The sequence below is a fragment of the Chrysochloris asiatica genome, unplaced genomic scaffold (genome assembly GCF_000296735.1).
Source record: "Chrysochloris asiatica unplaced genomic scaffold, ChrAsi1.0 scaffold00052, whole genome shotgun sequence".
In the NCBI taxonomy this organism is placed as follows: Eukaryota; Metazoa; Chordata; class Mammalia; order Afrosoricida; family Chrysochloridae; genus Chrysochloris; species Chrysochloris asiatica.
In genome coordinates, this window is record NW_006408570.1 from 14,156,424 (window position 1) to 14,169,876 (window position 13,453).

At 41.1% G+C, this 13,453-nt stretch overlaps 1 pseudogene; it reads left to right on the plus strand.

Annotated features, from left to right (window-relative positions):
- Positions 1 to 9,007: 9,007 nt before the first annotated feature.
- The window catches only part of LOC102831351, a 174,604-nt pseudogene continuing 170,158 nt past the window's right edge, over positions 9,008 to 13,453 (plus strand).

Below are 13,453 nucleotides of genomic sequence, written 5' to 3' on the forward strand. Positions count from 1 at the left end.
GATAGCTGACACCAATACTACTCAAACTATTCCAGACTATAGAAAACAATGGAAAATTCCTGAATCCATTTTATGAAACAAACATAACCCTGATACTAAAACCAGGAAACGACATCATGAAAAAAGCAAATTCTAGAACAACATCCCTTATGAACATAGATACAAAAATTCCCAACAAAATCCTAGCCACTAGAATCCAACAATATCAAGAAAATAATACATTATGACCAAGTGGTATTCATATTCATGTATGCAGGTATGGTTCAATATTAGAAAATCAATGTAATCTACCACATAAATAAAATAAAGGAAAAAAAAATCACACGATCCTATCAATTAATGCAGAAAAAGCATTTGACAAAATCCAACACCCATTACTGATAAAAACACTAAAAAAAATAGGAATAGAGGGAAATTCCTCAACATATATACAGAACCAACACAACTTAACTTTCAACAGGAGAAACTGAACACATTTCCCTTATGAACAGGAAACAGACAAGGATGCCCTTTATCACTACTCCTAAACAATATTGTGCTCAAAGTCTTAGCCAGAGCTAAGTCAAGAAAGAGCAATTAAAGGCATCCAAATGGGCAAAGAAGTAAAACTCTATTTGCAGATGATATGATCCTATTCATAGAGAATCCCAAAGATTTAGCAAGAAAATTATTGTAACTTATTAAAAGATTCAGCAAAATGGCAGGATAAAAGATCAATGGCACCTAACAACAAACAACAAGATCAACATACAAAAATCATTTGGGGACTTCTGCAAGATAGTGGACTATGCAGGTGTACTACATGGGCCCTCTATAACAAAGACTGTTGTTGTTCAGTGCCATCCAGTTGATTCCAATTCATAGTGACCCTATGTATAACAGAATGAAACACCTCCCAGTCCTGCACAGTGAGAGTGTGCTTGATGGAAGGAGACGCTACGCAGGAACAGCAAGAGAGGGAGACTGACTGGTGAATGGCTGGCCAATCTAGGCTCAACCATCTTGTGAGTGGCTTTGGTAGCAAAGGGAGACCTAGCAGAGCAGATCTGTGTGGGCAATGGGAAAGGTGAAATTTCTTCTTTTTCCCCATGCTCTCCTGGTGGCCAGAGATGTGGCCAGGTCCCACCTGCATCCACCCCCAATGCAAACATTGCTCTCCAGGAGTTCAGAGCCACATGATTAGGAGCCATGCCAGTGAGGACTGAGGGCAAGCTGCACTGATTTGCTGTGCCACTTTGGTGCTTTGATTCAGGTGGGCTCAGCTCCAAGCCCAAAGAACCTGCAAAGCCACCTGACCAGCATTTCACTAGTATAATATGTACCTTACTATACTGCCCCTCACCATGCCCCCAGCTACCCTGTGCTGTGGTAGTAACTGACACTGGGACCAGCTCCATCAAGGACCCCCATGAACCACTTCCTGATAGAGTGCCCTGAACATAAATGCACTAAGGCCAATAAGAACTCCATCTAGAGCCAGGAACTCTGACGTCACATCCCTTCCACAGTCACCTCATGAGCTCCATGAATTGGAGGAGCCCCCTCAGAGATTTCTCTCCTCTGGGTTCAATAACTGCACAGTTTGTTTTTACAAATCCAATAACCCCACAATGCCCCAGAAACAACAATTTTTGCTCACACAAAGAAACAAGAAAAAATGGCTCAAGCAAATGACCAAGTTTCAGAGACAGAAAACATTTCTGAGGATAAAAAGATAATGGAACTAACTAAAAAAGAATTCAAAATATTGATATGTTGGTGCCTTCAATGGGTTGACAAAAAGATTGAAAAAAGCAAGGGGAACATAGACAAAACTTTAGAAGATGAAAATGCAAATTTTGAAACAATGCAAAACCTGCCATTAAAAATCCAGAAGATTAATTCTAAGATTTCAGAAAAAGACAATTCAAAGGGCAAAGGAGAAGATGCAAAACAATGGAAGTCCAGATTAGTGAACTTGAAGATAAATCTTTCAATATTAGTATGCTAGAAGAACAATCAGAAAAAAGAATGAAAAATCCAAACAAAGCTTAAGAGTTATGTGGGATACCATGAAGAAGAACATCTTACAGGTGATTGGAATTCCAGAACAGGAAGACACAATAAAAAGCAGAGAAAATTGTTGAAGAGTTGCTGGAAAAAAATCTTCATCATGAAAGACGAGAAGAAAAGCATACAAGAAGATGAACAAACCCCAAACAGGATGTGGTTGTTGTTAAGTGTCGTTGAGTCAGTTCCAACCCATAGCAACCCTGTATAGGGTTTCCAAGGAGCAGCTGGTGAGCTTGAACTGCTGACCTTGCAGTTCAAACGGCTTTGCAGTCTGGCACATTAACCCACAATGCCACACCAGGGCTCCCCAAACAGGATAGATCCCCCCAAATCATAAAGACATAATATTACGTATTGTACTCTAACTTTCCAAAATAAAAGACAAAGAAAGAATCCTAAGAACAACTTGGGAAAAATGAAGTTACCTACAAAGGAGAACCAGTAAGACTAAGCTCAGATTTCTCAAGAGAAACCATGCAGTCAAGAAGACAATGGGATGACATATACAAAACTCTGCAAGAAAAGAATTGGCAACCAAAAATCACATACTCGGCAAAGCTGTCCTTCAAGTGCAATGGCAAGATTAGAATGTTCCCTGTTAAACATAAATGAAAGGAATTTGTAAAGACCAGACTCCTGGTGTGGCTCTGTAGGATCAGCACTGGACTGAGAACCACAAGGTTGGCAGTTCAAAATCACCAGCTGCTCCTCAGAAACCCTATACTGAGTCACTATGAGTTGAAACCAGCTCTAAGCACTTAACAACAACAAAGACTAACTTTACAAAAAATGCTGAAGGGTGTTTTTTGGACTGGGAATCAAGAACAGCAGATAGCAACTTGAGATTACCATACATGTCGACACCACCCAGTACTCAAACTAGATATAGAAGTATTTAAAATAAAACAAACCTACAAGACTGAAAACAGGTAACCAGATATATTAATGTATAATGAAGTCAACTACAAAGCAAAAAAAGGGAATAGTGTAGATACAGAACTTCCAAATCAAGTAGATTTCAAGGTAAAAGAGACTATTTTAAGCAGGGGGAACAATTAATAGATTACCGTGTAACATCAAATAAAAATAATACACCTGCACATCAAAATAAAAAAAAGAGGAAAATTAAAAAAAAGATTAAGTAACATTAACATGACAGAAAGGAAAATGAAAAGAAAGCCCACAAACCAAATGAACTCAGCACAGAAAATTATGTGGAACAAGGAATCCAACAGCACCACAAAAACACATACACAGAAAAATGACAGCAACCAATTCATAACTATTGATAATTACACTGAATATAAGTGGATTAAATATACAGTCCAGAGACAGAGAGATCAAAATGGATAAAAAAACAGGATCCTTCAATAAACTGTCTAGAAGAGACTTATCAAAAAGGTGGAGACAGCCTAAATACCCATCAACAGAAAAATGGTTAAACAAACTTTGGTACATACGCATAATGGAATACTGCAAAACAATGAAGAACAATGATGAATCTGTGAAACATCTTACCCCAAGGTTAAATGTGGAGGACATTATGCTGAGTGAAATTAGTCAATCACAAATGTTGCAAAAAGGTTAAAAAAAAAAAAAAAAAAAAGATGTTCTTGGTAAAAGAAACAGTCTATGATGGTTACGAGGCTGGGGGTGGAGGGAAAATGACTCATAGGCTACAGTGTAGACACATGTTAACATGGGTGATGGGGAAGGCAATATACAAAAGGAGGGAGGCTGGCAGAGGAAAGATGAAGGTAACGAAGGCACAGGGAGGAATGAAAGAGATACTGTTAACTGATAGTACATGGAGGGGATTGCAATCATGTAATTAAAAGAAGTGTATGGTTTGTTGAATGAAAAACTGAGGAACTGCTCTGTAAACCTTTACTCAATTGGCAATAAAAGTTTTTCAAAAAAGAGAATATGACAAGAAAAAATTTGGGAGAATCCTTTTATAAGCTTAGAGCAGACAAGTCTTTTCTAATTAAGACTCAAAATTCATAATTTAACAACCTAATAACTTCTGCTACATAAAAGTTATAAAAAGAGAAAAAAAGCTTTTGTATCCCTAACAAACAAAGTGACATAAGCAAAACCAAAAACATGAAAAACCTGGGAAGAGTTTATGCAACTCATCAAACAAAGGGCTAATCTTCTTAAAATGAAAGGGATGCAGATTGCTAAAGAAAAGACAAAGATAAATATTTACAAAGGATATGAAAAGACAGCTCACAAAAAAGAAAAATGCAAGTGGCTGTTAAACATACGAAAAGATGTTCAACCTCCTTCATGATAAGAAAAATGCAAATCATTTTCTTTCAGACATGGTCTGACTTGAGTACTGAGCTGCTTCTCTTTTTTCCTCATAGCAAAAGCCCAAGTTTGAGAATGCATGACTGTGGGAAAGCAGGCATTTCCCTTCATTAATAGTGAGATTATCAACTGGTATAACCCCTCAGAGGACTACTTACCTATATCTAGCCTATATTTTCTGATCCAACGATCTCCCTTGTCAGAGACGTATTTGCATGCATAGGAAATGACATCAGTTCTAATGGCACCGAACAGCAACAATGGAGAGATGTATGTTCCCGAACCACTGTCACAGAGTCAGTTCCAACTCATAGCAACCTATATGACAGTAGAACAATCTCATAAGGTTTTTGAGACTGTAAATCTCTACAGGGAACAAACAAGATGATGGATCAGGTGGAAGTGCAGTGAGGAGCTCCACTGGCAATAACACAGAATACAAGACCAAGCAGGCTCAGCGGATGGTCCCAGAACTCTGAACCACATATAAAGGAATATTTAGAAGGTTGGAAGGCTTACAGCTGGGGGACTTTGTGGCAGAAGCAAGAAATCCATTGCTTTCTGGTTCGTGATGCTCAGCTGCTCCAGGAGCCGCCATATTGTATGGAGCCAAGCGGGGGAAGGATCCGAGCGGCCACAGACGCCTGACAGAGCCGCAGAGATAGAGGTGTGGACATTCTTTTTTAAGTGTCTGTTCGTTGGTCCCTTGCTGTCTGCGCACCTCCATTCTGGAGACTATAGGGGAACCAGAGCTGGTGGACACTCCAGCCCCACCCTCGGCGGGTTCTACTACGCATGCACACAGATCTCTGTGAAATTTAAAGAGACAGTTTCCACTTAAAGCCAAATGGCCACAGCCGGCCCTGAACTGTTTATAAGTAGAAAAAAGGCCTGAACAGAGATTGTGGAGCGGGACAAGCAGACAAAAAAGAAAATAGGCTAAAAATTAAATCCTAAATTACATCACAACAACCAACAGTGGCATCTTGAAATTTCTTAAGAAGAAGAGTGGAAAGGGAAGCCCATTTCCTGATCACATCTACCTGGAGGCAATCAAAAAGCATAAAAAAATACCAAAATACATACCCACCTAAGTATTAAGGTCACAGATAACTCCTGAATATGACCCAAAAAACAGAAGCAGATGACCATATCTGCACATGTCCAGAAACAAGATAAAGTGACTGAGGCAAATGAACTGGAAGTAGATCTACACTCCATACTGGAAGATGGGCAGGCTTTGGAAATGTCGGAGAATGAATTCAGAAAAATTATTCTAAAATGTATCAAAACACTATACAATGGAGTTGATAAAAATAAGGAAGAAGTCGGGAAAGCCCTCTGTGGAAGAGGAGACATGATGATTTGTTCTAATAAAGATGTCAGCTGAGAAAACCCGATAGGACAGTTCTACTTTGTCATGTTGTTGTTGTTGTTGTTAGGTGCCATCGAGTCGGTTCCGACCCATAGCGACCCTGTACAGGGTTTCCGAGGGTGTAAATCTTTATGGGAGTAGAAAGCCTCATCTTTCTCCCGCGGAGCAGCTGGTAGTTTCGAACCGCTGACCTTAAGGTTCGCAGCCCGATTCGTAACCACTACGCTACCAGAGCTCCTTACTTTGTCATGTTGGAGCACTGTAATTTGGAATTGACTCAAAGACACACAAGAACAACATACCTATGCCAGAAGACCAAATCTTGCCCTGTGACTGCAAGCTAAGAATTACTTTTTATATTTCAAAATTCTACATTTTAAATAAAATAAAAACTTCGATGTCATGACACATGAAAATTATAAATAGTATTTAAGTAAATTGTCTAATTTCTATATAATTGCACTGAATTGTTTGGGATTTTTCATCCCTCCCCCCCCCCCCCCCCCACACACACACATGTTTAAATAAGCTCAGCCAATTTCAGGACACTGTAACCACTTGCATATCAGGGTGATTGAACTCAGTAGCTTATTTATGAAGGAAAAAAATATAAATATGAAGTACCTCATGTTGAATGCTATTTTATTATATTTTTAATGTAACCATGCAGATCTTATTACACACATTAATGTGTATAATCAATTAAATCAAATAAAAAATACAACAGCAAAACAAAAATTATATGATATTCTAATGACAGTGTCCATACAGAATAACGTTTTACATGGCTTCGTTTATGCTATAAAGAGAGTTAAATAGTTGTGGCAGAAACCCTATGTCCTACAAAGCCTAAAATATTTACTAACTAGCCTTTTACAGAAGAAATTTAGCTTATAAAAGACTAGGTATCTATGAAATTTAATACTACACAGCTACAAGATACATGAAAGAGCTCTTTGTATACCTATATAATATGAAAAGATTTCTAGAATGTATTATTAAATGATTCTTTTTTTAAGATACAGAAGTTTTAAAGATAAGAATTCAACCTCAAGGTCGGTGTAAGTCACAAGGTTGATGGTTCAAACTCACCAGCTGCTCCTCAGAAACCCTTTCTAGGGTTGCTATGGGTCAGAACCAACTCGACAGCACTTAACAACAACAACAACAAAAACATGTTACCATTTTGGTAAAAAGAGAAGGATATGTCATCATAGGATAAGCCTTGGACGGCTAATTGCAAAGTCAGCAGTTCAAGCCCACTAGCCACTCTAGGAAAACCCTAAACAGGGTTGTTATGAGTTGGAACTGGCTCCTTGGCACACAACAACAGCAACAACAATCGGGCTGCGAACCTTAAGGTCAGCGGTTCGAAACTACCAGCTGCTCCGCGGGAGAAAGATGAGGTATTTATATTTTATAAATATGCATAGAAATTATCTGAAAGAAAACCCAGGAAATGAATGAGCAGTTGTGGTCCTTGCAGGGAGGGGGTGGGGGTGATGAAAAGTGCTCTCGGCCACTCCCTAGAAACCTACTCAAAAGAACAAAGTAAAATTGAAGACTACGTTGCATACATGAAAACACAAATTTAGGCTGCAGTTGGTGGCTGGGTTGGAGTTCTGATGTGGCACTGAGAGAGCAGCACTGGACTGCGAATCATAAGGTCAACAGTTCAAATCCACCAGTTATTCCTCAGAAACCATACACAGGGTGGCTATGAGTCAGAATTGACTCTAATTGACTTGACGGCACTTAACAAATGTCTGGATCTGACTGGGACAGGGTTGTGAGTGAGGTTTTGGGGAGTGATGAGGCTGGAGACATCTGTGGAGTCTCATCAAGAAAAGCCCTGAAGGCTGGACTGATGTGTTTGCATCTTTATCCTGAGGACATTGAGAGGGAACAAGATCAACTTGTGCTTCAAAAAACAAACATTTTGGCCACAAGAAAAGGATGGATGCAGAGACATGGAAAGGTGGGGAAGAGGGTGGGTCATGGAGGGCAGATATCAGAAACAACCTCTAGGGAGAGAACCTGGGAGGCTGAATAGGGGTGGGAGGGAGGTTTGCTTTTTACTCCAAGTCTCTCATACATTTATTTACAACATTGATTTCCTATGAAAATACATTTAGTTTCGTTTGAAAAGAAAAGCTATTCAGGCAAGGTATGATGACGGCTTAAACTAAGGCAGTGGCCTAGGGTATTTCTGAGTAGAGTTGACAGGACTGGATGGACGGTTCACTGAAAGTGGGAGCAAGGGAAGTTGGGTGGTGGGAGTGGGTGATGTGTCAGGAACCCAGTGGCACAGTGCTCAAAACACTTAGCTGCTAACCCACCAGGGTAACTCTATTCTGCTCTATAGAGTTGCTATGAGTCAACAGCGAATTGGGCTTTTTGGTTTGGAGGCCTTTTGGTTTGGACTGATGTGTAGGATAAGCACTGGACCACAAGGCCGGTGTGAATCTCAAGGTCAGCGGCTCTCACTCACCAGCCACTACTCGGAAACCCTATACAGGGTCACTATGAATTGAAACGGACTCAACGGCACTTAACAACAGAAACTCACATTATATATAAAGGAGCCCTCATAGTATAGTGGCTAAACATTTGGCTGCTAGCCAAAAGTTCAGCGGTTCAAACCCTCCAGTTGCCAGTGTGCTTCTGTAAAGATTTGAAAAACCAAGCCCATTGTTGTCAAATTGATTCCAACATGTAGTGACCCTCTAGGGCAGAGTAGAACTGTCCCATAGGACTTGGGCTTTGTAGGATAAACACTGGACTGCTAACTGCAAGGTCAGTGGTTCAAACCTACCAGAGAATCAGAAACTCTATACAGGGTTGCTATGAGTCAATCTGGTACTTGCCAGCAACAACCTTTATGGAAGCAAACTGCCTCCTCTTTCCCCCATAGAGTGGCTGATGAGAGAATTACCAACCTTTTAGCTAACAACCAAATGCTTAAGCCCTATGCTCCAGCCTTGGAAACCCTATTAATTAGTTTGACTCTGCCTTACAGGGTCACTATGAGCTGGAAACAACTCCACAGCAACAGGGGTTTTTTCTTGTTTTGAACTCACATTAGTGCTTTTTTGAGTCATTCATTACCTTTTTATTTATAGAGATGCTACCTTCCCTAACAACATTGTACCAGACACTGTTTGCAGGGGCAAAGACTTACAAGTGTTTTCAACCTCACAGAGTTAAATGGTGTCTTTTCCACCTAGTAGGTGCTTGAATGTGTGGCTTGGCTGCTTGGTGAGGATGTCTCAGATGCCTCCTCAGTTGCATTGCCAACGCACCTGCCCCAACAACCTCTGCAGAACCCAGCACCCAAATATTGACACCTCCTACCCAGCCAAGAAGGTAAGGGTCTGTTCAGGTGGCTATCTGCTTTCCGTAGTTCTGCGTGTCCACCCTTTTTCAGCCCAGATATTGTTAGCCAAAGGGATCCTAGTGGCACCATGATTCAAGCACCTGGCTACTAATCTAACTGAAAGGTCGTGGGTTCAAATTCATTAGTCACTCTGTGGAAGAAATATGTGGCCTTTGGTTTCTGTAAAGATTACAGTCTTGGAATCCCTACTGAGCAGTTCTACCCTGTCCTATTGGGATTGTTATGAGTTAGAATCGACTCAGTGACAATGAGTTTATTATCTGCCAACTGGAAACCTATTAGCTAAAAAATGGTCTTTAAACATGTATTCTGTTTTGCCTCCAGCACATCAAAAGAAACACAACAGTGAAAATTATAATAAGCAACAATGATGACCATCATCATTTTAAAAAGACAGCATCCATGCCAGCAGTTGCAAGGAGACCCTGGGATGTCAATCACTTTAGCTGCAAACAGAAAATGAAACTCACCTGCCTCTCCAGATATAAAGAGAACTCATAATGCTTAGAAAACTGGAAGTTGTTTTATAACTGCCAGCCAATATCCGTAAAAGCTTAGGGATCACAGCAATGAGGAACTCTCCGTATATATATGAGTGTGTGTGCTCTCTGTGTAATTAAATTAAAAAGGTATTTAATAGCAACCTCAACCCAGATCTCTGGACAGAAAAATGAACACATAGTTTACCTCCCCAAATGTACTGGGAATCATTTTCATCCTGGGGTGGGGGCGAGGGATGCTGGGCCTGGAATGAAATGAAATGATATGAGGTCAGGGTGAGGGTCCCTCAGCTCTGTACCAGAGGGATGATTGTTGGCAGCTCTCACAAATAAACTTCTGGGATCTGTCCCACTTCTTCCTAGGAATGAAGAAAGTTTTTCTCTTTCATGGCCCTCTGGGCAGGGAAGAGGTTGAAAAGGGCCACTTGTTCCTAATGTTATTTACTGTTATTGTTAAGTGCCTTCAAGTTGGTTCTGATTCATTAGTGACCCGGTATAGGGTTTCCAAGGAGCGGCTGGTGAACTTAAACCAATGACCTTGCAATTCAAACAGACCATGCAGTCCAGCGCATTAACCCACAGCACCACACCAGGACTTCTGTTGTTGTTGTTAGGTGCCATCGAGTCGGTACCGACTTATAGAGACCCTATGCACAACAGAGCAAAACACTGCCTGGTTCTGGGCCAACCTCACAATTGTTGCCAAGCTTTATTCCACCTTACCAAACATGATATCCTTCTCCAGCAACTGCTCCCTCCTGACAATATGACCAAAGTATGAGAAACGAAGTTTGGCCATCCTGGCCTCCAAGGAGCACTCTGGCTGCACTTCTTCCAACACAGATCTGTTGGTTTTTTCGGCAGCCCACGGCACTTTCAATATTCTCCACCAACACTATAACTCAAAAGCACCAATTCTTCTAGGGTCTTTTTTATTCACTGTCCAGCTTTCACATGCATATGAGGTTATTGAAAATACCATGGCTTGGGTCAGGTGCATATTAGTCCTCAAGCTGACATCTTTGCTCTTCAACGCTTTAAAAAGGTCTTGTGCAGCAGATGTGCCTAATTCAATACATCGTTTGATTTCTTGACTGCTGCTTCCGTGAGTGTTGATAGTTGATCCAAGAAGAATGAAGTCCTTGACAACTTCAATCTTTTCTCAGCTGATAAAAATGTTGTTCATTGGTCCAGTGGTGAGGATTTTTGTTTTCTTTACATTGAGATGCAATCCATACTGAAGACTGTGGTCTTTGATCTTCATCAGTAACCTGTATGCTGAGCCAATAATCCGAGAAACAAGGGTTTATAGTCCCCAGAAAATGACAATGGGATCTCCAAGCTTCACGCTTGGGGTCCCACTGCCTTCCACAGTTACACTCAGACTGTATCTTTCTTAGTAGCAAAACCAAGGGCTCCTGAGATAGTACACCAGGGTCTCCTGGTAACACTTTATGCATGAGCATAAACTGAAATCGCACTCCAACTCTCAGAAGGATAGTACATCATTGCAGAAACAGTTTTTCAGAAAAGGGTGTAGTATTAGTTGTGTGAATAACGTGGGTTCTAGCGCCACCTAGTGTCCTCTGTAGAGCTTGGCGTGGGTCCAGCTTCCCTTGATGGTGATGGTGTGTGTATTCTGTTTTGTGGGTAGGAGACAAGGAGGAAATTTGTTCTAAACACAAGAGGGATTGAAACGGGGAAATATATTCTCTGCGCCCAGGGCTGTCCTCAGGTCCACCAAAGAGGAATTAGGAATTTGGCGAGAGAAAATGAAAAGCTACAATCTTAGTATGTCACAGGCGGGGTGTTGGGTGAAAAGATGGAAGAGTCCTCTTGGAAGGAGACTGTGGTGACTCACAGTAATATTTAGAGTCTTAGTCCCAGAAGATTGGCTTTGGTTTGTCTTCTTGAATATTTTGCTCACAGGAGGAAAAAAAAAAAAATACTGGGGCTGTTTTTTGACTTACAGGCTTTTCCAAACTAGTTTCTCAGAATTCCCTCAAAGTCAGCCTATGGACTGTTTACAAGAGCCTTCCCCTGCTCCTTCACAGCATCTTTCTGGGACAATCAGTTCTTTATTATCCTCCATTCCTGTCTGACCCCAACCCTGTATGAAGCCACCAACTGCGATTTGCTTTACGTATATAATTTATTTAAACCTCACCCTAGTCCAAATTTCATCCCCCTTCCTCCAAAACAAAACAAACCCCTTGCCATTGAGTCTGTTCAGACTCACTGTAACCCTATATAGGGTTTTGGAGGCTGTAAATTTTTATAAGCTCAGAAAGCCTCATATTTCTACTGAGGAGCAGCTGATGGGCTCAAACTGCCAACCTCATGGTTAGCACTCTAGTGTTTATCCTACAGTATCACCAGCAAAGTCATTTAAACAGCAAGGTCAGTGGTTCAAACTCACCAGCTGATCCTTGGAAACCCTATACAGGGTTGCTGTGGGTCAGAATCAACTCAACGGCACTTAACAACAACCACCAGCCCATCCCAGAGAGGGGATGTTTTCACGCCTCATTTAATACATGAGAAAACTGATCTTTATGGAGATGTAGTGACTTTGCTAAGCGTTCTCAGCTAATCCAGAGTTATTTAGCTCCAAAGTGTTCATTCATTTTTACCTCGGTATTCTGTCTGCATAGTGAGGAGGTAGCTGGCTCTTGCTGGGGAAGCTACCGTATCCAGAGGTTCTTTAGGAGGTGAACATCCCTTGAGCCCAATTGACTTTTTCTATTTTGGACCAGTCCCTGAATCCAAAGACTTGACAGGACTCAGTGAAAACAGCCTCCTTCCTCACACCATCTGCCATTCCCTATTCTTCCCTGTGCTTGGAAACTACCCCAGAGCAATTAGGAGAGCAGAGAGCACGAATTTGGCAAAAAGACAGAATGCCAGAAGACTCATGGGTTTCTCTCTGACTCTGGACTTTGGCCTCCTGTGATTGAAACCTAGGAAAATTCCCTGTTGAAAATTCCCTTCCCTTCCTTCCCTGAACCCCTCTGCCATTCACCACCAAATAGACACACCGCTGGAAAAAGGTTAAATGAAGCCACCCTCTGGATTCCTCGGAAACCAAATTGTTGCTCCAGTATACAGATTCAGAAAGAATGTTTAAATGGGGCTAACTCACTTCAGTGGGATCTGAACTCTGGTTTCCATGAATAGGGTAAATATTCAGCCGTCTGGAACTCCATGGGAAGGGGTTTGGGGCAATGGAAGAAAATCAGAATTAAGTCCCCACATTGTCACTCACCATCTCAGTGACCCACTTAACCTTTCTAAGCCTTGGTTTCTACATTTGGAGACTGAAGGGAATTCATCTCTGACTTACAAGATAATACGAGGGGACTTCAAAATATTTGTGGAAAATTCCTTATCTTTTCATTCCATTTTTCCACACACATTTTGAAGCCCCTTCGTAGATGGACAAGTGTTTTGTAAAGCCCTGTAACGTGTGAGAAGCCATATTCTGAAGGCACAGCAGACATTGGGAGGATTTAGATAGGAGATTCCTTGTTCGTTTTGTCCTTTCTCTACTTCCCTTCAAAAAGATGTTTCTCCTTCTACAAAACGGATCTTACCACACACACACACACACACACACACACACACACACACACATTGTTTCACTAAGTGCATTGACTTTTTTGGTTAAATAGTCTTTGAAAACAGTTTTTCCAATAAAGAGTTCGAAACTACCAGACATCCCGCAGGAGAAAGATGAGGCTTTCTGCTCTCATAAAGATTTACAGCCTCAGAAACCCTATGCAGGGTCGCATGAGTCTGAACCGGCTTCACGGC